This window comes from Thunnus albacares, chromosome 10 (genome assembly GCF_914725855.1).
Source record: "Thunnus albacares chromosome 10, fThuAlb1.1, whole genome shotgun sequence".
Taxonomy (NCBI): Eukaryota; Metazoa; Chordata; class Actinopteri; order Scombriformes; family Scombridae; genus Thunnus; species Thunnus albacares.
In genome coordinates this window covers 34,145,283-34,172,129 of record NC_058115.1, presented here as the reverse complement: position 1 = coordinate 34,172,129, position 26,847 = coordinate 34,145,283, and the positions used below count along the sequence as shown (strand labels likewise).

General features: G+C 40.8%; 2 long non-coding RNA genes across 6 annotated transcripts; one reads left to right on the top strand and one right to left on the bottom strand.

Moving 5' to 3' along the window:
- On the bottom strand, positions 1-13,654 carry LOC122990083. Of its 3 annotated transcripts, none has more exons than XR_006405262.1 (3): positions 13,623-13,654; positions 10,795-10,912; positions 1-548 (listed from the first exon to the last, which is right to left on the bottom strand). It is a non-coding gene; the product is annotated as an uncharacterized LOC122990083 (long non-coding RNA). The 3 variants fall into 3 exon arrangements; XR_006405261.1 differs by lacking the exon at positions 13,623-13,654 and adding an exon at positions 11,958-12,133; XR_006405263.1 differs by lacking the exon at positions 13,623-13,654 and adding an exon at positions 11,178-11,729.
- On the top strand, positions 12,981-26,847 carry LOC122990077. 3 transcript variants are annotated; one of them, XR_006405256.1, is made up of 4 exons: positions 12,981-13,206; positions 13,821-13,903; positions 14,002-14,096; positions 16,021-16,397. It is a non-coding gene; the product is annotated as an uncharacterized LOC122990077 (long non-coding RNA). The 3 variants fall into 3 exon arrangements; XR_006405255.1 differs by lacking the exons at positions 12,981-13,206; positions 16,021-16,397 and adding an exon at positions 26,314-26,847 and having other exon boundaries at positions 13,642-13,903; XR_006405254.1 differs by lacking the exon at positions 12,981-13,206 and having other exon boundaries at positions 13,646-13,903; positions 16,021-16,387.

The window sequence follows — 26,847 nt, the reverse complement described above, 5'->3', positions numbered from 1 at the left end:
ATATAAATTAAGACTCTTAACACTTCTTTAACTGGCAGAAAATACTCTTCAGTGTGTCGTGTTTTTGGTGTGTTTAGTACATGTTCTACCAAACTGCACAGTAAGAATGAACAGTTACACAGCAGCTATGTTTGGGAAATTAATGAAAAAATCTAATATGCTTATATATCATTTTATCCTCTCTCACATCTGTAAAATGTCTCTAAAAATTCACCATTAAATAGTTGCAAATTACTCTGAAAATGACCAGGATATTTGTGTAAATTGTTAAATAAAATGAAAATGAAAATAAGCAGAATAAAAAGAATCTTTGTCTTTATATTTGAGGAGTGTCTTTCTAACCCGAGGCAACAATAAGCAGTGTCTGAGTTGTGTTTTTGTTACATAATTAATTACCACCTCACATTTTCCACATGAGGCAGAAGACTGTCAGAGCATCATCTTCCTCCCTGCAGAGAATCACCCAGAAACCACATCAGTGTGTCGCTGTGAGTCACAGAGAAGTCAGAACCGACTACACCCCGAACCTGACCTCCGCCTCCCTGTAACTGAAAACAGGAAGAACATAATGTCACCAAGATGTTTCCCTACGTGTCACAAACAAAGAGGAACAGTGTCGGGGAGGGTTTGGAGGGTTCGGAGGTTGTTGGCGAAGCTCTCTGGATACTTTCCCGCCACCTCTGTGCGAAAAGACAATCGATCATTGTGTGAATTCTTGGGTCGAGGCGGAGATCAGCGTGATTTACGACGTGGATGACTTCGTTTGGCAGACACAGCGGTAATTATTGTTTGAGAGCGGAGTGATGTGGGGACGATACAAACTGCTTTTGTTTAGGGTCAAACTGATGGGAAGTGTTGGGGAAAATCGTTTGTTTTGGCGGTAAATGAATGTCTTCAAACGTTCGAGCGAAGGTCGCGTCAGTTCAGTTTTCCTACTGAGTTCACACGTGTGTCAAAGATGTTTCATGAAGAGCTTGTGATCACAGTTATTTAAATTGTTTTTTTTAAGTAGTTTTAAGCATCAGGAAACATCTCAGCCAAGAAGAAGCTTTTTTTTTTGCAAGATTTCAAGATTTTTGGGGGGAATTTTCTGTGAAAAAACAGTAAAATGGAAAAACAATAAAAGAGATTATGATGTTTCTCTCATGGTGTTCAACTTCTGGGGCCCAAAGCTGCCGTTTATTAAAGTTATTATTAATGGAGCTCTACTGTTAGAATGAGCCATGTAAGGCAAAATAATCGCTTGCTAACCCCGAACCCTAACCCCAACCCTAAACCTGAACCCTAACCCCTAACCCCAAACCCCTAACCCCAACCCTAACCCTAACCCTGAACCCTAACCCCCAACCCCAAACCCCTAAACCCCTAACCCCTAACCCTAACCCTAACCCCAACCCCAACCCTAAACCTAAACCTGAACCCTAAACCCTACCCCTGAACCCTAACCCTAAACCCCAACCCCGAACCCTAAACCCTGAACCCTAACCCTAAACCCTAACCCTAACCCCCAACCTTATGAGATATTAAGCCACAATTATGAGACAGTTGATTTTAACTTTACCATCATTTTAACTGTTTTATTTCCATCATGAACCTTCTCATCATTTATTTTCTTTGTATGGCAGGAATGAGCTTCCATACTTAGGTGAAGCTGCTGAATGTTTTTCTTTCCTTCTCTGGTTTTTACGTCCTCTCTGACTTAAGTCCTCATTTCCCTCCTCAGCACAGATCGGTAATGACTCGTATTTGAGAGTGATGAGATAATAACTTCAACTTGATTGTCGGAGTTGAACAAGGAGGCGTGTCGCCGAGTCGGAGCGCGCTCAGTCTGTCAGCAGCTGAAGGTTGAAGGTTTTTTTTTTCTCCTGGATCTCGGTGGGCGATCTTAATGGGAAATCCAGAGAGATTCAGCTGGCAGGTTTTGGCTGCGGACCAGACTCGGTGGACATACCATCGCTGTTCTCAACACTCCTCCATTACCTCTGTGCCTCCTGCCAACAAACACTCACACTAAATATCTGGAGCTGCCTTCCAGAAATGTAAGAAAGCAGGAAACTCTGATTTCCAGCTGTAAAAAATGTAAGAGTGGCATTTTAGTTTCAACTGGAAAAGAACTCGCTCCATATGTGTTAACAACACAGTTTCCTGGAGTCAGAAGGACTCAGATTCTCTAGTAAAAGAATCAATAAAATACTACAAATAATCACAAATAAAGATCGTCATTAACTAACACTTAATTAAAATCTCTTCTTCCTCTGTGCCGCAGAAACTATTACACTTTAGTTTGTTTAGAAACGGCTGCAAACACTAATAACAGCATCATGTTTTCAGTCTCTGGAGAGTAGTTCTGTGTAAGGCAGACGCTACTGAGCATGTGCAGTAACACGGTTCTGTTTACAGCTTCACCAGCTTGTTGTGCTGCAGATCAAAACCTCTGGACTTTATACTGAAACTCTTTGTTAGTTGCGAACCTTGTAGCCTGCAAACCTCAAGGACTTCTGGGAAACGACGTTCATTAAAGGCCGTTAAAATTATAAATATTGAATTAACAACAATATTAGATGTTTTTTTTCAGAAAACTCCTTATCTAAACATATGAAGTGAGACACATGACATACTGTTGAGAAAGGATTTATACTCTCTATATCAGGCTTTGGATATGTATATATATATATATATATATATATATATATATATATATATATATATATATATATGGAGGTGTTGTGATGCTGCCGGTTTGCCTGATGAAGGTCGGACAGACGGAAACCTTGTGATTTAATTAATATTCCAGCAGTAAGCGAGACAGTGTGCAGCAGTTCCTCTCATTGTTTTCAATGAGAAAAAATATAGAAATTTACCAGACATCCTGTGTCCTTGGAGTAAAATTACCTTAACTTCTTATAAAAGAATGTTTTAGGAAGATATTTAAAAGATGCTAAAGATGTAGCCTAGCAGTTTATAAATGTAATTGCTATGAGAAAAGGTTGCAGTGGGTGAAAGTGGAAAAACATGAATAAAAAGGTTTGTGTGTGAATTTCTCCGTTGTCACCTTTCATGGCACAAAGATTGCAGTAATAATAATTTTGAAGCGGTAAGTTATGAGTTTTTTTTTATGTTCATCACATTTAACTTTTTATGTTTTTTTTTTTTTTTCTTCTTGGCATAAATGATCCTCCATACCTTCGCTCTCCTCTGGCGCCGAGATTTTTTGGAAATTGTGGTAATTCCTCCCTAATTCTGCTGTAATAACAGGAAGCAGGGAACGGGGCTGCCTGTGGGTGGCTGGGTGGGATTATCGTCGCGTGGACGCCCCAAAACGGGGGAGGAAACAGAGCCGGTGCCAGCTCAGCGCACCTTCCTCCTCCTCCTCCTCCTCCTCCTCCCTCTCCTCTATCCTGAGGAGTGAGCAGAGTGCAGGGAGAGCTCCACAACTCTCACATGATTTACAGCCCGAGCAGCAGAGTTCACCGTGGATTCACGCCAGCGACAAGCCCCCTTTTAACACCAGCTCTGTATTCTAATGACCCCCTAAACTGCACACCAATCCATTTTCCGTCCATTAGCAGCCAGCAGCCGGGCAGCGCCGCCACCGCCGCAGCAGCTAATATTCTTTAATTCACTCCACAAAGGGGGAGATTGTCCGGGGCCTCGCTGCACTTAATGCCTGCAATTACATCAGGTTACACATCCTGAAGTGACCCCCGGGGACCCGAGAGAGAACTCCCCCCCCCCCCCCCGCAGCACCACCTCCACCCTCCTAATCTACTTCAGGCCAGTGCAAACACCTGATAGCTGCTGGCAAAAAAAAAAACAAGCAGCGCTGATGCACCTCATGCAGCCTCCGTGTGTCTCTTCCTGTCTTGTTTGACTTCTCCGTGGCTCTCCGCTGTCGCTCGCTTTCATTAAGAAATAAAACATGCTGGAATGTTACTGGATGGCGCAGATGGCCGGCATCCCTGAAAAAAACCTGCAGTCAATTATAGCCGGCACAATACACGTTTTGTCCCGAGGACGGAGAAAAAGAAAAAAGCTAAGAGTGTTGTTTTATGGCGGTTATTTATTGCCTTATAACTCAGAAATCAAATTAGTTCATATTGAGGAGGTTGAGCTCGCGGTGATTGATTTCCCCTCGCAGGGTCGAGTTGATACGAGCGAGCGGGGGCCAAAGAAAACACGAGCTGAGTCCGGAGTCCGTTCTGGAAAAGGCTTGGCGATCGGAGGCCGGAGGAGGAGGAGGAAGAGGAGGAGGAGGAGGAGGAAGGTGGATGTGGCGTCTGGCGGCGGCCGGGGTCAGGCCTCGTCGCTGTTCATTACAGGTGATAAGTGCCCACAGAGGAGACTGGTGCTGGAAATATAAGAGAGATCCAGCGGAGGACTTCGGCCGAGGCCTTTATGGGGCCCGTCCGGAGACACTCTCATCCCTCAGCGCTCTCTGGAGACTCGGAGCCGCTCGCAGGAATGGGCCCCCTGCCGCCAGTTTCACCGCCGCGGGCCCCGGGAACAAGCCAGCAGCGTGCCAATTAGACAAAGAGAATAAAATGGGATACACAGAAATGTAATTCATAAATAACGCTCATGTCAACTGTCGTGTTTTTTTACTCCCCCGAATTTTTATATCCCAATTTTTTACAGAGCCTGGTCGGTTTAAATTGGTCCGACCGCCGCGCGAGGCCTTTTGTTCAGCAGCCGCAACAAATCAGAGACGCTCGAACAATTACAGCCGGAGTCTGAAGCAGCAGGACAAACACACTCATCATCACTGAGTACAGTCGTCTTCATCATCAGTTAACCTGCTGATTAAACAACCATTCACATAAAGGAAATACAGTATCTGAGTAAATGTACTTAATTACTTTCCATCGCTGAAGATATTGAGTTTAATATAATGAAAATATAGCAAACTCTCACCTGTGAAAAGCTGAAACAAAGATGTTTGTCATTAATTGAGAATTTAATGGAAGATTAATTGATTATCAGAATAGTTTCCTGTCATCTCTCAACAGTCGCTGTATAATAAAGGCATAAAATACCCTAAAAACATATTTTTTTAAAAAGTCGGCATTTGATTTACTCCCAGTCAATAAATCATGTTTCTCCTGTCAATCAAACACAGACACCTACACAGAGTTACTACCTATAAACTCTTACAATACTTTTATTTTATATTGATAATCAGTATTAAAACAGTTAATAACACATTTTAATGTCGTTATAAGCAGATATAAAGACATTTTAAGTGTTTAGTAATGTACAGTATTTATTCATAACTTTTCCTATAAGGACATATTTTGTATTATTACACTTCCGGGTGTCACATAATAAAAACTTACATCTGCTGACAACTACATTATAATGTGTTATAAAATATTTATGAACTGTTTATAGATTATTAATGATAAATATGAGGATTTCAAAGTAAAGTGTTGCCAGTTTAATGATACACAAGTCAGTAAAAGTGGGAGACAGGAGTCATTACGAGCTTCCAGCAGGTTAATCTGTGCAGATGCAGCAGAAAAATGCAAACAATCTGTTTTCAAACACTCTGCGGATCCGAGTCTGAACGTTTGGATCCGAACAGTTAAACAACAGATGTTCCTGCAGTGAGACTATAATTAGAGGGATAGAAGAAGAAGACGATCTGTAATGACACATGATTATTCGGCAGTAAACATGTTCAGAAACGCTTCAGTCGCTTCGGCCTCTTCGTCCTCTCTCCCCGTCCAACACCTCCTGCAGATCCTGCAGAGCTCCACCCCCCCCCACCCCCCGTCCCCTCCCCCCCCCCCCCCCCCCCCCCCCCCCCCCCCCCCTCCGTCCCGACAGATGTTAGAAACATTACGAAACACGGCCAACAATAAAAAGAGCCGGTGTAAGTTTTCCGAGAGCGCAAACAAAAGAATGTTTTAATGGTGCTGCTTTAAGAGGAAAAATGTTGGACTGCTGGAGAAATTCAATTACAGCGTGATTGAGTGTTGACATTTCTGAGGCCGTAAGACAGGAAATTCATTAAAAAGCAGCAGAGCAGCCTGGGAGGGAAACTCCAGCGGCTGTAAAAGAATCCGCCGGTCCGAGGTGATTATGGAACGGATCGTTGCTCGGGTCAGGCCGCCGCTCTCTCGCTCAGCCAATCCTGGATATTTAGAGGCTCCAGAACCACCGTGCTCGCTGTATTGATTGAAAATAATCCACCTGGGACTCGGACTAGAACTCACATCTGTACAGAGGCGGAGGGGAGTGTGTGTGGGGGGGAGGAGGAGGAGGAGGAGGAGGAGAGTGTTTCAGGAATAATGTGAGGCATTGATTCTGACACGCATGGTATTGTAATAAGCTAATCTGGGAAAAAAGAAACAAGTCATGAAATGCAGCAGAACAAGACGACCATTTGTAAGCAATTTATGACGCCGTCTAATCATTACGGCGAGTTTAGGTCAACATTCACAGGACTTCTGGACAAGACAGGATCAGGTTGCAGCCTGTGTGTGTTTTTTTTGCTCCAACAAACAGGATCTTTGACATTTTTTGGCTGCTGGTTTATCAGGATTCCTGCAGCAGAGAATCTGGAGAAAGAATTTAATGGTTTCCAGGAAATGATTTGTTTGAAGAATGCATCAGAATTAATGGAGGAGTGTGTTCTCTTGCTGCACATTCTCCCGCAGTATCACATGTCAGCGACGAGCTCGTATCTCAAGAAATGTCTGATTTTCATGATCTAATGTAACGACGGCGAGTCAGGCGGAGAATATTCTCTTCAGCTTCCTCGCTGCACATCTGGACCTGAGTCATCACAGCTCTTCTCTGTAGAATATCTCCACAAAAGTCTTAAGCAACACGAGTTTATCTGGAACACATTTCAACAACGAGGTTTTACATAAAACAAGACGTTAAAACACCAGAAACTATGCAAAGACACATTGAAAGAGAATCTAAAAGAGTTAAACAGGAGAATAAATAGAATCCAGAGGTCGTAGGTCATGTTCACGCTGTTTGACAGGAATCATTTTAATGTGTGTTTATTTAGCAGAATAAAGGTTAAAGGTCACAACTCACTTTTATCAGATAAAACGAAGCGAAGCAGCGCTGTGAGGACTCTACGGAAACCCGGCAGGGACATTAAAGGTGAGCTGCAACAATTAAGTCGATTAACATTAATTAGCTAGAAGAGCTAAGAGTCTTTGTTGGTTGCAGCTTCTCAAACGTGACGTTTTCAAGCTTTTGTGTTTCATATGTGACAGTAAACTGAATATCTTTGATCAGACAAATCAATCAATTAATCAAGACAATAATCAGCAGATCAATAGATGAACATCCTCCTCAGTTTCAGCTCTTTGACCTTTTCCTTCTTTCTTCTACAGGTTGGATGATGTTCTTTGAATCATCTGATTGTATAAAACACATCAACATGTCGGCTGCAGATGTGAGTCTGTGATGCTGGAACTCTTCTTCTTCTTCTTGTTTTCTAGCAGCTCGTCCTGTGTGTTCCTGCAACACTGACGAGCTTTCTGCTTATTTATATTCACTCACTGGAAAGCTTCCTGAGCTTTCAGCCACATCTGATGTCCTTCCCCGCTGATGAAGTAACGCGGCGCTGAGGTTGCTGCTACGCTGTTTATGTCAAACATTTTCAAATCATTTCTAAAGTCAATAATTCAGATTTGTTGTGTATAAATGCAGCATCGTATCTGTGTTGTCATTTGGCTTCTAAACACAAACAAAACCTGTTTTCATCAAAACATCTTTTCATTGTTTTTATGATTTTTTTTGTTGAGCGACTCCACAAAACGTTTCCATCGAACTGCAGATGAAGATCTGATGTGTTTTATGTTTCACCAGCTTTAATCAACATAATTGATCCAAAGTGATCAACAGCAAAAAACAAGAAAAATAATAAAGGAGACAAAAATAATGAAGAAGAGTGACGACGGTAACGAAAATATCAGACGTGACGTTATGTTTCTCTTCAGTTGATGTTAAATTGTTGCTTTATTTAAAATAAATCACAGAACAATAACGAAGCGTGACCAAACAGCGTCCACATCAGCTCTCTCTCCTCCTGATTATATTCACATGTTGGAGGGTCGAGTGACATCTTCTTCTTCTTCTTCTTCTTCCTGTCTTCCTGTCCGAGTGTTAACTCTCCCCGGATCCGTCCTTAAAGACTTAAAGCCGCCGTCAGGTTGTTAACGTTGTTTAAAAATCGTCCTTCGTTTCCTCGACTAACGGCACTCTGAGGGCCGCGTGGTGACCGAGCAGCTGCAGGTACGAGACGACCAGCGAAACAGGAAGAAAACGTCTCCTCCAGCTTCTCTAACAGAGAATATTTCATCATCTCATCTCTGCGTCTTTTTACTGCACAACTTTTGATTAAAAGAGCCAGAAAGAAAAGATTAAAAACTACTTTGAGACTTAAACTGAACCCTGCAATTAATTTGACTTCTTTCAGATTTTTCAGACTTTGGGAGAAAAACTTGAGGAGTTTTTGATGCAAATGTCTCATCTTTCAGAGCGTTGCAACTCCGTCTGTCTCTCTCTGTGTTTATTTTCTGGCTGCACTGCAGGTGTTTAACAGTTAACACTTCATGAACCCTCAGAGTCCTGCAGCCATCTCCAGGTGATTAAAAACAGGCCTATTTCTAAATAAATGATGCTCTCGCTCTCAGTTTTGATATCTTCCAGCTCAGAGAGGTCAGAAGAATCCCAGCTCGGATTCACTCACAACTTTTGAGGCAAAATAACAGAAAAGAAGTCAGAGAGACGGAGAGTAAGAAGTCCTGAAAGTGTAAATAATATTTTTCTATGTGCGAGCACTTTCACTGGGGTTAAAACAAATCCCTGAAAACAGGAGCATCCCGGGGTAATGAAGCACTTCATGAATATTCTGTAAGGAGCTTCGCAAAAAGTCCACTTTTTCTTATTTTCTAATTGACGGAAAGTTCAGACAATTATTTATTTATCGCTGCTATTCCTCCGAGCTGAAGCTGCTGCTAGAAAATAAGAGCGGGTGTGTTGTGAGAGGAGGAGGAGCCGGGGCGGCGGACAAACCCTAAGACCTTGTAAAGATCGCTCCTAACAGATTTTCTACCGAGGATTTGTGAACTCCATCTCGCCTAATCACAATGGAGCCTATTAGTGCTTGACATTTTTATCCGGCAGCCAAAGACTTCACATCTTCGGATGCGGCGGGGGCTAACGGTAGCGGACAGCTCGGCGCGGCAGCCGGGGGGGCCGGCCGAGGCCCGGCGCTCCTCCTGGGCCCACCTGCAATCCAATACCTGAGCCCCAGCGCCCCGGACGCATTGATTTCTTGTCAGCCGCAGAAGTTTTCAGCCCCGTGTTGAGGGTGAGGAGGAGGAGGAGGAGGAGGAGGAGGAGGAAGGGGGGGGGGGAGCGCTGGGATAAGGGGTGAGAGAAATCTTAATTAAGAGAGGGGGATTTACTCGACCTGGCTGCAGCTTCTTTGGGGATCCGGTCAATGAATCATACGAAGGAGGAGAGAGAAGGAGGAGAGTTTTCTGCTGAAGCCGGAGATTAAAAAGAGTGACAGGCCGAACGCCGCCGCCGTGATGCGATGTCGAGTGTTTTCTCTCCTGTCGATTCCCTTTTTTTTTTCTTTTCTTTACGAGGGGTGAAGGTGGGGCCTCGGGCAGATTTGCACTGTTGAACTCATTACGGAGTATTACCCGCTAAGAAAACACTTCGCCGCTCTAATTGCCCAATTTAGGACTGCAGGTGGTCGCAGCAGCCGGCAGTCACTCACACCTTTTTACTGTTTCGGCTCTCGCCGCGCCGGAAACCCGATCGCTCTAATAGCAAACACATGACGGCGTTCACAGCTGGCAGAGAGACGGTTAAACCTCCATCACATCAGTTACTGTCTGATATCTACTTTATTTATTGTCTCTGCTCTTATAACATGCTAATATATTATAAAGGACAACATATACAGAACCATGAAGTCCTTTTAACGAGATGAGACGTTCACTGACTGTCTGACATCACAAAATAAACACCAAACATATGAAATATCCTAAACCGCAACAACAAAATGTTTTAATGTGTATTAAATATACATAAAAGTATAAATACAGTAATTCAACAACCGTTAAGTGACACTATTTTATGATCTTCATCACATCGTTAGTTTTGTTTTATTTGTTTTTTTATGCCGTCATCTTCATCAGGTCTCTTCACCTGCTTCAATAAATGTTAAAAAGCAAAATAAAATGAGTCATTTCTAACGTTTAATCACTTCATTTCAATCATTTTTCTATTTGAAAGATGATAAAAACTAAAACTAAAAGGTTAAACCGCATCAAAATAAAGGAGACATAAACTGGGTTTTTAATGATTTAATTAAAGGTGGAATCACTCAGGTCGTTTACTAAAATAAAAATATATAATACCACGATGTAAAAGTACTTAATTATAAGTTAAAATCCTGATTTCTGAAGTAAAAGTACACAAGTAAAAGCAAAAAATGTTCTTTAAGTGGCACTTATACATATTAATAATCAGTAAATAGTTTATAACTCACTATAATGCAGCTGTCAGTGGATATAAATGTTTATTAATATATTAGTCATCAACTATAACTCACACAAGTGTTTGCTGTAAAACACCGCTGTAATAACACAAAATATGTCATAAGAGAAGTTATAATAAATACTGAACATTAATAAACACTTATAACTACATTATAATGTGTTTTAAACCTTTTATTACATGATATATTGTAGGATTGATGTTAAACATACACATGGAGGATATAATCTGTCAGTTAAATTAATTTCTTACCTTCAGCGCCTGCAGACCTCAGACGTCTCCTGAACGCCTCGGGCAGGTAAACTCACTCCTTTTGGCCTTCTCACACTTTTGTCCCTGCTGGCCACCATACACACTCTCTCTCTGCAACCTTTAATAGAAATACTGAAGCTTTACAAGAGGAGAGAGTTTCATCAAAACTGATCATTATTATCTTATTCTGATTTAAGATCATAATAAAAAATAATAATATTATAACATTAATGTAAAATTATTATCTTGATCTGATTTTCCTCTTTTTTCAGAAAAATCTGAAAACAAAAGGAAGAAATTTCTAATTCAAATTATTTTGTTTCATGATAATGCCCACTAGCTTTACATTATTTTGATTAAATACTGTTCTATGATCTGCTTACGTAGCTGGAGTTCTTATTTCAATACAGCAAATCAAATGCTGCATAAAGCAATAACGTGTTGTTCCATCATAGGTCCATTAAGGGCGCTGAGGTGCCGCTCCTACTGTCATTCCAATGGCGAAATACATATTTTAATGGAAAATCATTGTTACCCTTGTGTTGTGTGTGTAATATTTTCTGCTTTTCCTGGTGGCCCCTGATTGGCTGACACCACATGGCAAAAATAACTGGATCTGACGCCAAAGAAATTGGGTGATTTTCCGCAGCTTCCTTATTAGCTAACATTTACCCCCTGAAGGCAGGTGACATATACATGCAGCAGTGTGGTGCTGTGGCAACGACTGTAAAGTGAAAGCAGTCGCTAAGTGGCCACCTAAAGATACTTTTAAACTTTTAGAAACTGGTAGCCTAGCTAGCCACCAGCAGCTGGCTCTTGGCTACATTGTTCGGCGCCTGCTCATGGCTAAAATACGCAGCGCTACCTCAGGCTGTAGCCCCACCTCGTGGAACAGTTTCCACCACTGATCGTAGGCAGAGCAGACGGTCACACTGAGCCTGATTGCATCCTGCTACACAACACGCACCACAGACTCAGAACAACAACACACATTAGCTTTCCTGCTAAAGTCTCCTTCTTATTTAACTTACAAATATGAACACGTCTTGTCCTGCAGCTTGTTGAATGAGCCACCAAACAAACATTCACCGCTAACATCAGTAAGCAGCTAGATAGCTAATTAGCTGCTCAGCTGCAGCACATTAAACAGCATGTAAACATACCTGCAGACGTCACTTCAGACCTGTTAGATGCTGGTTTTGTCCTTCGAAATCCCTGCTAACAACACGCTGTCTGTCCATGACTTATAGCTACTGCAGTTTATTTACTTTCTCTCCGTTCATACATTGTAACACCAGTAACTCGCCAGCTGCTGTCAATCAAACACAGACACCGACACGCCCCCCCAGCTGCTGTCAATCAAACACAGACACCGACACGCCCCACCAGCTGCTGTCAATCAAACATGTTGACTTCATTTTGAACTGCAAAGACTGATGATTAAATGTGATTTCAGACTGAATATTTTTTTCATCCAGACAGTTAAAAGATTCTGAAAATACCTGCAACAACAGGAAGTGTTTTAAAACGACTGTCTGGGTTTTTCATACATCTGGTTAATTGTCATATTATTTCAGACAAACTAAAGTTACCTCTGTGACTAAAACTTTACGTAACACACAGAAACTAACAGAGGAGCTGATGTGCAGCTCAGAGGGTTTGAAACAAAAATGGAAAAACATATTTGTATTTGTTCGTTTGAGTTTTTTAATAAACACAAACATCTGTTCTATGAATCAGGTCTAATTATCATCAGGTCCCTTTGGGATCTGTTCCAAAGGTTTGGACCTGTGATGACCTCTAGTTGTGGGAATTTAAGAACAATTTTCCAGCCTTTGGCAGATTCCTAAAAGCTGCAGTTACACTAACAGAGATTTGAGAGTGTGGTTTCTTCCCGGTGGAAGCGTTGGAAACCACACACACCACCAGAGACACAATTAGCTTGTTGAGTTGAAGCACTCGGCTCGGGCCTTTAATCCAGCAAGCCCATGATGTCACTTCCTGAGGTGTGTTTGAACACAGAAGAACGGGAAAGGTTTGTCACACAGCTGACCTGGAGTCAGCGCTTGAACTGCTGTTTAAAAGTGCAGTGTGTAGAATTTAGTGGCATCTAGTGGAACGGACTTGGCAGAAATGGAATGTAATATTAATAAGTATGTTTTCATTAGTGTATAATAACCTTAGAATGAGCCCTTTATATCTACAGAGGGAGCAGGTCCTCTTCCATGGAGCCCGACATGTTGCACCACCATGGTGTCAGTTACGTTAGCAATGTTATAGCTAGCTAGGCTACATCCATCTGAAAAATACTGTTAGCAGCTTCCTGTACACCACTGACTGGACTACAGTTAAACACAAGGAATGTAATAACCTTATTGATATATTTTACAACACATTAAGTGAAATTGCTGGGTATTTTTCTTCTATTATTTTTATTATTATTACAGTTTTATGTTAAGTTTGTTTTTGGAAAACTTTGTCGCTGGTTACAGATATTTCATGAGCCAAGTTTTCATCCAAATGTAGCTCAAATTTTAACCACATGATTCATGCACGTCATCATTTATTCACTCAGTCTGTTTACTTTTGCTTTTTGTTCACACAACTACTGTTACACCTCAGACGACAGGAAACTCTTTTTAAAGATATTTACACATTCTTTCATATTTACAGTGTTTCCACTCAGGTTTTTTATGTGTAAATTGAAAATGCACATAAAAAATAAAGACACACTTTTGTGAGATGTAATGATAATTAAAGGTGTTTCAATTAAAGATAGAAAAAAATATCTGGGTGTGTGGAGTTAGAAAGAAGTGAGGTTAGCAGACCTCTGTAGCTCCTCATCTCTGCTGGAGGCTAGCAGCTCCAGGCTACATTAGCCGCTACTAGCATAACACACCACAATCTCCACGTGCATTGTGGGTAACATAGGCACCAAGTTTTGACAAGAAAGATAAATGTGTGGAATAAAAAGGACAACATTTCTGATTCTGCATCAACTTTTTTTTTAAACTGTCCATCTTGAGTCTGAAGATGTTACAGGAGAAAAATGATGAATCTGTGGTCTATTTAAGACAAAGCAGGAAGAGAAACACAGAGAGTCTGTTAGGTGAGCAAATACATTGAAAGCATTTCCCATTTAAAATGAATGGAAGCACAAAAAGCAAAATAATGTTTAATCCAGATTCATCTTGTCACTGAAAGCAGCAAACTGAATTTCAGCCTGATTTAAAGCCGGAGTCGTTCTTCACTTCAGAAAGCTAAATCCTGAACAACGAAGCACATGGCCTGCAGGTCGACAGGTAAGCTGTCTGTTCATTGGTGGACAGATGGACAGACCTTTGTTGTACCTCTCGCTGAATCTTTGGACTGTTTTAAACAGCACCTTAAAACCCATTTATATCATTAAGCCTTTCTATAAACCTCCCTTCCTCGTCTCATGTCTTGGTTAATTTCTCTTTGGTCTGTTTCTCTCTGTGCCGTGTTATATTTTATAATGTAAATTACACTATTTTGTTCATCTATTTGATTTAATTTTGCATGTGTGTGTTTGTGCAGCACTATGTGTTTTAAAAAGTGCTATATCAATAACGCCTTACTTAGTTACTCTACCCATGCTTCCTGTTTCTGCACGTTTGACTGTCAAATAAGGCAGCCCTGCTGTTTATCATGCTAATGTTTAGCGTAGCATCGTCACTTGTCGGCCCTGAATATCTTGTTAAGGTCTGAATAAAGCAGTTAGTTATTGGCGGGTTGTGTGTTGTGTTTACTATCACAGAAAAATCTTTGGATTATTAGCACAACGTCGCCTCTCTGTTGTCTCTTATCAGACTTGCTAATGCTACCAGCAGCTCTGTGAGAGGCTCGAACTGAGGCTACAGTTAGCAGTGCTAGCTGTGATATTCATACAAACTGAGGCTACAGTTAGCAGTGCTAGCTGTGATATTCATACAAACTGAGGCTACAGTTAGTGGTGTTAGCTGTGATATTCATACAAACTGAGGCTACAGTTAGTGGTGTTAGCTGTGATATTCATACAAACTGAGGCTACAGTTAGCAGTGCTAGCTGTGATATTCATACAAACTGAGGCTACAGTTAGCAGTGCTAGCTGTGATATTCATACAAACTGAGGCTACAGTTAGCAGTGCTAGCTGTGATATTCATACAAACTGAGGCTACAGTTAGCAGTGCTAGCTGTGATATTTAAACAAACTGAGGCTACAGTTAGCAGTGCTAGCTGTGATATTTAAACAAACTGAGGCTACAGTTAGCAGTGTTGTGATATTCATACAAACTGAGGCCACAGTTAGCGGCAATATTTATACTTGGTGGCATTTCTGGAGCCGAATAAAAATAAAAACAGAATATAAATTAATGAGAGATTCTCCTGCAGAAAACAAAACATTATTTTAAAAATCTGAATTAATTTGTGAATCATTGGAGCAACATGAGTGTTAATCAGATGACTATTAGTTCTTAAACTGTCAGGTGATTTGCCTCTAAAATCTAACTGAACTACACTTTGAAAGTTTGTTTTTCTTTTTAATCCTGGAAATCAAAGCGTCGACAGGTGTGTTTACTAGTGGACGGACCGACCTTTGTTGCATGTCATACGTCTCTCTACCCATAGTTCCCCTGGATAAAGACAAGAAATGCCAAAAAATAATAATTTTGTTTAAATTACGGCATTAATGCCGTAGACAGAATAAAGATGAATGAGTGACTCGATTAATTTTGAGAGATTATTTAAAAAATTCTGATTTATTTGTGAATCCATCTTAGGATGTTTATGAGAAGCTCATTAGCATTAACTGTAATCTAACTGTAAACTAAACTTTAAATATATACTGTATAACATTTTTAAAATCCTGGAAATCGAGGTGTCCGGCCGGCGCGTCGACAGGTGAGGTGTCTGTTTATTGGTGGACGGACGGTCGGACGGACGCTCACACGCAGACACTGAAACTTCATCCGCCTGCTGAAAGCATGAGAGGAGTTATTACATGCATGAGCAGCATGTCGTGGCATAAATCCACAGCAGGTCAGGTAGACGATGAAAGCCCGCCGGTCGCTGTCGACGTGGATTTACTGCGGCTCACCTCGACGCTTCTTCCATTAAAATCTACTGTATGTTCTCTGAGAGCTACAGTAAGACAGAGCGCTGCAGAATTTATGAAAGGAAATAGCTGCACATTGGTTTTTTTCTGTTTTATTATATTTTCCAGGGGAAAGTGTCACGTTCCAGCGCTCGGTGGGAACTGGACACAGGAAGCAGGACGGGGAGCGGATGACAACATCTGGATGTGATTTCAGAGAGATGGCAGTGAAATATGAAAACACAAAAAAACCTCAGCTGTTACAGTTTAGACTCTGAGAGCGACAAACATGTAAAAGCTGCAAGACTCACAGTAACTTTTGTTAAGACTAAAACATAAATCTGAGCTCCCAAACCTTTCTTACTCATAACCCGGTCACATGGAGCCGTGTCACAGGCTGCGTTGGATTACAGTCCAACCCTGAACTGGTTCTCGCTCTCAGATTGTTTCATTTGAATAGTGTTTAAAGAAAGGAAGCAACTAATGATTATTTTCCTTTTTGATTGATTGGTTAGTTTATAAACTGTCAGAAAATAGTGAAAAATGTCCAAAGTGACGTCCTCGGATGTTTTGTTTTTGTCTAACCAAACAGTCTAAAACCCCCAAAATAATCTGTTTGCTTTAATATTAAACAGAGAAAAGAATAGAACAGAAAATGGATTAGAGATCCAGAACATTGGAGAAACTTTTGTTTGACTTAAATGATGAATTGATTATTAAAACTGTTGCTGTTTTTTTTTTTTTTTGTCCATTAATCATTTGGATCTATTTTAGAGGCCTTAGAAGACAAAACTTATTCTGAGCTAAACCAAAACATTAAAGAAAAATAAAAACATTTGTGGATCAGAATTTCATTTTTGTTAAATCCTTCTCATATAATAAGAACAACACATTAATTTCCCAACCTCTTGGGAACCGCTGATCTATAATCAATTAATAGTCAAACTCTTGAGTTCATGAGAGGAAACAGTTGTGTTTCTCCTGCACAAGTGTCCCTAAAAGAAATTTGGGGAAAAAGGCAGAACTTCAGTGGTTAAAAAGTGTAAGAATCCCCTGATATTGATCATTTTGGTGATCAGCAGTTATCTCTCTTTAAAGGACACATCATACAGTCATTAGAAACCTTGTTGACTCCGATGAAGAGGAAACATCATGAATCATTCAGTCTGAGGTTACAAGTCGCACCTGAACACCTGTGAGAAGATCCACAAGACAGAAACAAAAGTAAAACTATTTACACTTGATGGCACTTTACAGCAAATGTAGAATCAACAAAACCATGTGCATGTTTATGCTTCTAGGATCCAGAATCAAATAAATAAAAAAATATTAAAGTATTAATTTGTGCACTTATAGTCTTCCTTTAATTTAGTAAATTGTTCCTTAAACTAAATATTCATTCATACCTTTGAATGGCTGTAATTTGTAATTTGTGCTCTTTGTTAGAAACACTAAATGTTTCTGATCTAAGAATATATAATAGTTAAGTATGTAAATCATTAAAAACCCATTTTGATTTAATGGTAATCAACACTTGTGCTTCTCACATGAACCTGCTCTACAGTTTAATTTGCTTTTCGAAACATAATTAGTAAAAACCTTTAATGCCCTCTTTTGTCTCCACTCGCCTGGAGATGAAAAGCAGCTCTCGCTGAAGTGGAAACACATGAAGCTGAAATGAAAAAAAGAAAAAAAAAAAAAGGAGGAAATATTGAGCAGCTGATGGAGGTTAACAGGTTTTCAGTGAGCGTGTTGTCGTTTTCCTGCCTGTGTTTCATCATTGTGTTCGCGCTGTTGTTTTAATATCGACTGTCACTGGGGAGCGACGCAAATATGTACCATCGTCTGAGGCGATGAAGAAATGAAGAACACAATAACATCAAAAGAAAACAAAGTGTTCGGCTCACTTTAAAGACAACAAGAGGAGGAAAAAAAACTGACACTTTACAGCAAAAACAGCCGTGTTCATTTCCATATTAGATGTCGGCGTTGTCGAACCTTAATTTAAGGCCCCCGGAGGTGTTCAGTCCCCGGAGGATTCCTCCCCGTCAGAGGGAAAGAAAAAGAAAAGCTTCCCCCTCCAGAGCTGATCGCTTCTTTTGTTTCACTGTCTGAGAAGTTTCTGTTTTCTAAAAATACAACGTCTGAGCAGATAAATCATGTTTCAGTCTGATTTGTTTTCGGTGTCCGAGGCAGAGATTCCCTGAAGGCCCCGCAGAGTGTTTTCTCTGCCTGATAAGAATAACTGAGCTAATATTTTCAATATCCAACCTCATACAAGACAAACATTTACAGTAACATTTACATTTTCTGACATGGAGAACCAGACAGCCTCCACTCTGTGTCCAACTTCCATATAATAATAATATCATATACACTAACTCTATGGACAGAACACAGTGTGCTAATGTTGACAGAGCTCCATTACAGCAAGAGTTTAATGTCATTTACTGCTGAAGAGATTCCAGGGGTCATTGAGAGGGTTCTGGGTGTCCTTGAGGAGGTCCAGGGGTCTTTCAGGGGGGTTGTATGAGTCATTGAAAGGGTTCTCTAGGTCCCTAAGAGAGTCCTTTAAGAGGTTTTGTGTCACTGTGAGTCCTTATATGTGTCCTAGGGTTCCTATAAATGGTCTTAGGGGACCTTTAGATGGTTCTAAAGGTTCTTAAGCAGGTTCCAAGTGTCCCTTTGGAGGTTGTAGGGGACCCGTGGTAGGCAGCTGAGGTTTTCCCATTTACAGGTTAGCTTATAACAAATATTTTACATTATTCTTTATAAATCTACAGTAGATAACAATGTAAACAGAACAGAAGGTCTTAGGGGTGCTTGAGGAAGTGCTAAGGGTTCTTGAGTGGGTTGTAGGGGTCCTTCAGGATCTTGTTTGACAGGGATCCTTGAAGGTTTTTGGGGTCATAGGGATTCTAGGGGTCATCAACAGGGTTCCAGGGGTCTCTGCAGAGGTTTTAGGGATATTTATGGGAGGATGTAAGAGTCCTTGAAGAGGTTTCATGGATCCCTGATAAGATTTAAGGGCTGTTGAGTAAGGCTCTTAACCCCAACTGCTCCAGTAGAGCTGCTCAGACTGTGGTTGTAATGGGTGGCTTCCAGGTGATTTGCTCCAAGAGGCTGCCTCTCACTGAAACTTCCCTGATTAGATAAAGGTTCTTGGGTGGGTTCCAAGGGTACCTGATGAGGCTGTAGGGGTTCTTGAGAGGGATGCAGGAGCCTTTTAGGTTGAGAAGGTTCTAGGAGTCCCTAAGAGGGTTCTGGAGACCTTTGAGAGGTTCAGTGTCACTGGGAGTCCATGAGAAAGTTCCAGGGATCATCTGGTCAGATTTTGAGGGTTATTGGGGAAATTTTAGATGTCCTTGATATATAGATTTCCAGGGGTCCTGGGGGACAATAGCGGGTTAATATGGACAGTTTGAAGTCTCCCTGAAAGGTTGCTTGACAGGGTTCCTTGAGACCCTTCTGGGGGATGTTTAGAGGGTCAGGGGTCCTTCATGACAAACTATATGGCTCCTTAAGACAGTTCCACAGGTCCATGAGGAGATTATGGGAGTCACTAGATCTCTAGAATTAGGAAATTGTTAGGGTCTGGGTTCTAAGGTTCCCTGATAAAGTTCTCAGGGACTTGAGAGGACTCTAAAAGTCCTTGATGAGGTTTTAGGGTCACTTGGAAGTGTATCAGTGGGCTAAGCAGACATAGGGATCTTGATGAGCTTTTGAGAGTCCCTGAGGTTTTAGAGGTTCCTACAAATTCCAAGGGTCCTCGAAGCAGTTCTAGGAACCCTTGAGGATATTCTAGAAGCCCCAGGGAGGATTACAAGGCTTGCTGAGAATCTTCTAGGAGACCTCTAAGAGATTTACAGGTTCTTAGGAAGGTTCTAGGATCATTTAACAGGGTTTTAGGGTTTCAGGGATCATGTAGGACTTTGTAGGCTTCCTTAAGATGGTTTTAAGGAACCTCGAGGAGGTTTTAGGGGTCACTGAGAGGCTTCTGTCAGTCTTTAAGTAGGTTCTAGAGAACCCAATGAGGGTCTTGACAGGGTTCTAGGGGTGCCTAAGAGGGTTTTGAGGGTCACTCAGGATGTTTTAGTGGTCTTTGAGAGGGTGCTAGGGGCCCCTGGGTGGGTTCCAGGGGCCCTTGAGGAGTTTCTTGGAAACCTACAGTAAGTATTCAGGGTTTCTTTGTCCCTCAATCCAAAACTAACTGACAAAAGAAACTAAAACTACAGAAACAGATGATTTTTTTTCTCTCTAAGTGAAAAGCTGTAGGGACCCTGAATGTTGATCCTCTCTGCAGGGTTCCCTGTAGTTCATCACTGACGACTGCTGCTGGCTGTACATTAAATCCAGATTACCCCTCTGAGACCCCTGAGAACAACATTTCCATAACACAAAGAGAAAAAGTTCCACTTTCTTGGATTTTTTTCTTTTTCAAAAAAGGAAAACTCAAGCTGCTGTCAGGGTTCTTGCAAACGGAAAACTCTCAGAGAAGTTGGGGAATCCCTGAGGAACCACAGCCAGGAACATGTTTAACATTGGGGGGGCGGGGGAGGGCACTGGGACCCCACCACAAGAACCACCACAGAGCTGCGGTCCACTGGGTCACATGACGGGTCGACTCGGTCCTGGATGTGTGGAGGTTTTGAGGAGAGGAAATGCAGCAGCGTTTTACGACCCCCAGAGTGAGGTCACAGTGGAGGTGGGCTCAGGTTTCAGAGGCGGGGCTTTGGTTTCAGAGGTTTTGGATGAGGTTCAGCGTCTGTAAACCTCCAAACTGACCTCAGCAGTTTCAGGAAACAGTCGGCTGTGAGCAGGAAAACACTGCAGCAGCTCCTGTGGAGGAGAAGAACAAACACAGAGTTTGTCAAATTAAACTCTGGGCTGGAAGCTTTTATACAAACACAAATTAGACTATTGTTAGTTTGGGAGTTTGAACCTTTAACCCTATAATGCCTTGCTCTGTTTATGAACAAAAAACAGTCAGACTTAAATCTGACTTAAATCTGAGTCTTAAAAGTGTTCTCTGAGGCTGCAGGAACAATGACATCTTTTAAGTAAAATATCCTTTTATTAATGCTAGCACTCCTGTTTTTTTTAGTTTTTATTTTATACTAAGGTTAGGTATTTTAGTCCATTTAATTTTTGTATTATTTATAATTGTATGATTTATCAACCTCATTGCAGTCCTGAAATGTTTTTATTCTTGTTCAACCACATAAATCACTTTGTAACTTTGTTTTGAACAGTCATGTATAAATAAAGTTTATTATTATTATGAATATGAATACTACCAATAATAATAATAATAATGATAATAATAATAATAATAGTTAGTTGTTGACAGTTCTGTCTGGAACAAAGTGGTGACAGACATTAACCAGCCACCAAAACATGCTGCTATCATGACTGACATAGTGATTACGGCAGCTTTAATGACAAAAAAAACTAAAATACTTTACTTTTCAGTCTTTAAGACATCGTTTTTCCAGTCGAGAACCAGCAGCGTCTTGAGAACTCATCAGTGATGCAGCAATTTTATTCCATGTTACTCAAAATGAGCCGCCTTTGTCAATTAGGCCTCCAAACTATGGAATACACTGCCCGTAGATATCAGAGAAGCCAGATCGCTAGATGTTTCCAAAAGAAAGCTTAAAACCTCTTTACACAAGCATTTAAATAGCTTTGCACTTGCCCTCTGCTGCACTTCTTAATGCTCAGTCAGCTTCACACTTCTGCTCTACTGCACTTCCTTTAAAATGTTATATTTTACTTTATTTTATACATTCTAAGTATTCCATGCTTTAACTTGTTTTTATCATGTTTTATTCTTTGATTATTATTCAGTATGCATTCTCTGTATTTAGTAGCTTTTATGTCTTTTCATGTAAAGCACTTGGTGCGTATAATTTCTTGTTGTAAAGCACTTGGTGCTATACAAATAAAGGTATTATTGTTATTATTATTATTACTTTCTCCCTGAATCGACACATCACAGCCACCCAACCATCTCATTGTTGTATATCATTACATTACATTCATTCAACAGATGCTTTGGACACATGGGTACAGACATATGTGGAGCACTCAGTGGTTCTGGGATCTTCCTCAAAGACACTTAAACAGCTGAAGCTTGAACCAACAACCCTACAATTAACGGCTGACCTGCTTCACCACCTGAGCTTCCATGTTGTTGTTGGGTGTGTAGTCTAATCTGCTTCTTTATCTGCATAAAAGGCGGCAAATATTACTGTTCAGACACATTTCCTGTATATATCTGAATAATATATTCATCATGTTTGTTGTGTGTCGAGGCTGTTTGGTCGTCAGCTGACGCAAGAATACATGATTCTGCCAGTATGTGTTGTATTACTAGTACTTTTTGCAGTAGTCGTAGTAGTACCAGGTATGTATTTGTAGTGAGTTTGATACCACAACCTGCCGATGTGGATTTCATTCAGAAAAAGATAACAGGGTCATGATCTCTGCATGGAATCCATGACAATGACTGATGTCTGAACTCCCGTCTTATAGCACATTTGATGATCATATGTACTGTGACGTGTCTGCACATCCAGATAACAGACATTCAGTAGACTCAATCAGCTCCAGCATTTCACCAAAATTTAGCCTGACAGATTTGGTATGTTTAGAAACTCCTCTACATTTTGAATAAAGTTCTTTGAGTTTGAAGAATATTTGGATAAAACATGATTTTGTAATGAAAAAAAAACTCATTTTATTCAGTCTCCTAAAGTCAAAACCACACGCTGCACATCACTGAAACACAGACTGTGTATGTGTGTGTGTGTGTGTGTGTGTGTGTGTGTGTGTGTGTTGGGGGACATGGCCTTACATTAACCCTGCTGTGAAGGTTCAGAGGAGGATGAAGAGGAAGAGGAGGGTCGCTCCCACCTCCTTTCTGCAGCCTCAAAATAAAGACTGAAATAAAGAAAAAAGAAAAAGTGCAGTGTGAATAAAGGTCAGCTGTCAGCACACACACACACACACACACACACACACACACACACATATATATATATATATAAAACCAACCCTCCTGAGAGGATTTGAGCGCGTGCAGAGATTGATTCTGATTTTTTGTGGAAGATGAAAAAAAGGAGTCGTGCATCAGATGCAGCAGCTGCAGAGCTGCAGAGATCCTGCTGAGAGCCTGAACTCAGAGGAATATTTATTATCACTTTACGGACAAAATTTAGATGAGAGGAAGAAAAATGAGGCTGATTAATGTCCTTAAAACAAGCAAAGTCAAGATGATTGACTTTTAGCAGAAAAACCTGAAACTCTTTATTTTCAGCACTTTTAAAGAGTGTTTGTCACTAAAATACCAACACAGAGTCTGGTAGAAGTCTGGTATTTTGGGGGCAGGTGTTCTTTAAGAGATTTAAGGGGTCACGAAGAGTCCTTGAGGTGGTTCTAAGGGTTAGTGAGGAAGTTCTAGAGTAGATAATGATTTCCAGGTGAGGTTCTAGGTGTCCATGAGGACATTCAAAGGATCATTGAGGGTGTTATTTGTTAATTAGTTCATGAGTTCTAGGGGTCCATGAAAAGCTTCTAGGTGTTCTTGAAGATATTCAGGGCATCAGTGAAGAGGTTCTTGAGAAGATAGTGACTTGTAAGGGTCCATGAGGAGGTTCTAGGTGTCCTTGGGGACGCTTGAGGCGTCATTAAGGAGGTTCTAGAGAAGTTAGGAGGTTCTAGGGTTCCTTGAGAAGGTTCTTGGTGTCCTTGACGACATTAAAGGAGTCATTGAGAATTTCCTAGAGAAGTGAGTAACTTCTAATGGTCCATCAGAAGGTTCAACTTATCCTTCTAGAGAAGTTAGTGTGTTGTGGGGTTCCATGAAGATGTACTAGGTATCCTAGAGGACGTCTAAGGGGTCATTGAGGAGGTTCTAGAAAAGTTAGGGAGTTCTAGGGTTCCTTGAGGACGTTAAAGGAGTCACTGAGGATTTCCTAGAGGAGTGAGTAACTTCTAATGGTCCATAAGAAGGTTCTACTTGTCCTTGAGGACATCCAAGGAGGTCACTGAGGAGGTTCTAGAGAAGCTGGTGAGTTGTAAGGGTCCTTGAAGAGATTCCAGGTCTCTGTGAGAACATTCCAGGATTTTATGAGGAGGTTCTAGAGAAGTTAGTGCGTTGTGGGGTTCCATGAAGATGTACTAGGTATCCTAGAGGATGTCTAAGGGGTCATTGAGGAGGTTCTAGGGGTCCATGGGAAGGTGTCTTGAGTATATTTGTTTTCGAGTTCTAGGGATCTATGAGGAGGTTCTGGGTTTGAATGAGGACATTCCAGGATGATGAGGAGGTTCTGGGGAACTTAACAAGTTCTGGGTGTCTTTGAGTTTTTATTTGTTAAAAAAGGAAAACATTTCATGGTTCTTCAAAGGTTACTTTTCATTTAGTTTAGTTCTGGTTTTTATCGTGAAAAAAGGTCAACAAATATTTGTCATCATAGTTTGACTGAATGAACGCTGCTGCTTCTGCATCAAGCTTCAGTATATTTCTACTAAACAGTCGGAGCTTCAGTGTGTTTGAATGAGATGCAGCAGCAGCAGCTGTGGTTTGTAATCACGTCTCGTCTAAGTGGTTTACATTGTGGATTCCTCTACACCATGTGACGATCATTATTACATCCTATTATTGAAGCACACAGTGTGGCAGCACAGACAATTATCCTGAAAACATGCAGCCGATTCAATATCTCAGCTCTAATAATAGACACATTAACTGAGCTCCAAACAAACTCTGAATCCTATTAAGACGCTGGCGGTTATTACTGCAGCAGTAATTATTTCCCGCTCTGCTCCGACACTTGTCTTACAGGATAATGTGATTCATTCCTCGACAGGCCATCTCTCACCTCCTCCCTGTGAAAAGATGTTTTTTTTTTCTTTGTTTCACAGTCTGACATATTTCTGTTAAATATGAACTAAAGTCTGATAAACAGCCTCTGACAGACTTGCTTTATTTATGTGTTTGGTGGCCTTTTTGTCCAGCTGCTAATTGAAATGTTTTTGTTTGAAAATGGAACATTTGTCCTCATGTTTTATTCATTTTCATGTTTTTGAGTCATTGAGACTGTTTGTGATAAATAATAATTCATCTAGTTTCAAACTGTGATTAGAGGTTTTTTTTCATCACATGACAGATATTGTGTGTATATTAATGATATAGAGGAGAGTGAATAGAAGTGATGTCATAAAAATATTCAAAAAAGTTCATATTAATGGATTTTGTCACTCCTGTCATTATTTTTTGTTCTGTATCTTACTTTGAGTCTCTCTGTTTTAGAACTACAGTTCCCATAATGCTTTGTGGGATGCAAACAGGAAGTATAATGTTGCCATGTTGGACTTCACTACACTTTCAGGCTCGTTCCTGCGAGTGTTGACGGCTGTCCAGAGTCTGATCAGGGTGCAGACTTTTTATTATCAATAACTCAAAAAAACCCAATAATTATCATGACAATAATAGGCTCTGCACCTTATTTACCTTTGATGAGCTTCTCTGAGTCTTGTTGTGTCAGTTAAGTGCTGCAGTGAGGTGTAACGTACACACATAATATTCACAGGTCTGCAGGTTTAATTATGTGGATTTCTTTAATGCACATATCAGAACCATTAAGAACTGTTCAGAGTCAGACAGTTCAACTTATCTCCATGGAAACGGTGTCCCAGCACACTTAACCCCTCGCAGACCTGACGATGAACGGTTGGACATTGAGATTCAGTCAGTGAGTTTGACCTGAGCTACAACTTGTTTTTTTTAGTTTATATTTGTTTACATTTAGTCAAATAGTCTCCATTAAACGTCGTGTGAATCAGCTGTTTGCAGCCTCTTTCTTCTCTGGTTTCTATAAGAAAGAAAACAATGGAGGACAGGAAGAGGAGAAGAAGAGATTTCCTCCTGGATGGATGTAATCAGGTGATTCATTTCACCTGTGAGATAAAGAAAACCAGCTGCTGCAGTTTGAGCTGTTCGACCTGCGATTTCCACTGATTTTTTAAATATGAATAAATAAAAAACGTAGGAAAGATTAATCACAGCTTTTTGACCTTAGTCATCCTCACTTCAGGTGATGTTTATACATAAATTCTCTGGTTTCAGCAATGTGAATATTTTCTGCGTCTTTAGTCCTCTGTGACAGTAAACTGAAAACACCTAATGACGTCATATCAGTCTTTGGAAAACAGTGATTGACATTTTTCACCATTTTCTGACATTTTATAGACCAAACAACCCGCCTTAACCCACCACTTTGCTCAGAGAGACTGTCTGAATAATAAAAATACAGCTCCTTCATTTTCTTAGTAACTCAACAACAATCGTGTAAATAATCAACATCATTTGCGTGTCGCAGCTGACCTGCCATCTTCCATCTCCTTCTTTTCCTTCAGATCTGCAGCCTGAAGCCTCCATCAGCTCCGCAGCCGCCGTCTGTTCCTCCACATCCTGGCACCGCCTGAAACCACTCAGGGAAACATGTCAGGGAACATGTCATGGGAAAACTGCAAACTGGATCAGGGAGCAGGCAGGAGGCTCGCCACATGAAATGATTCCTGGGAAAAATCTGGCAGAAATTGGCCTGAATGTTTCTGTTCCAGCAGCCAAATGAGGCTGGAGGCAGAAAATATTCTTGTCCTGGTGAGCGAACAGGGTCAGAGCAGGAATCCACCGCTGGTATTTCTGGTGATTATAGCAGCAAAACTTCACTTCTGAAATATCTTTGTTCCATTTAAATCAGTCGTCTGTTTCGTTCATCTCCGTCGACACAAAACCCGTTTCTGTTCATGTACAGTTGACGTTTGCAATGTAGGACGTTTTGTTCTTGTCTGTGTTTGACAAATGTTTCACTACTGCAGCTGTACTTTGGTGTCTTGTAAGTCCATCTGGACACTTGACATAACACAATAAATTAATAAATAACCGTG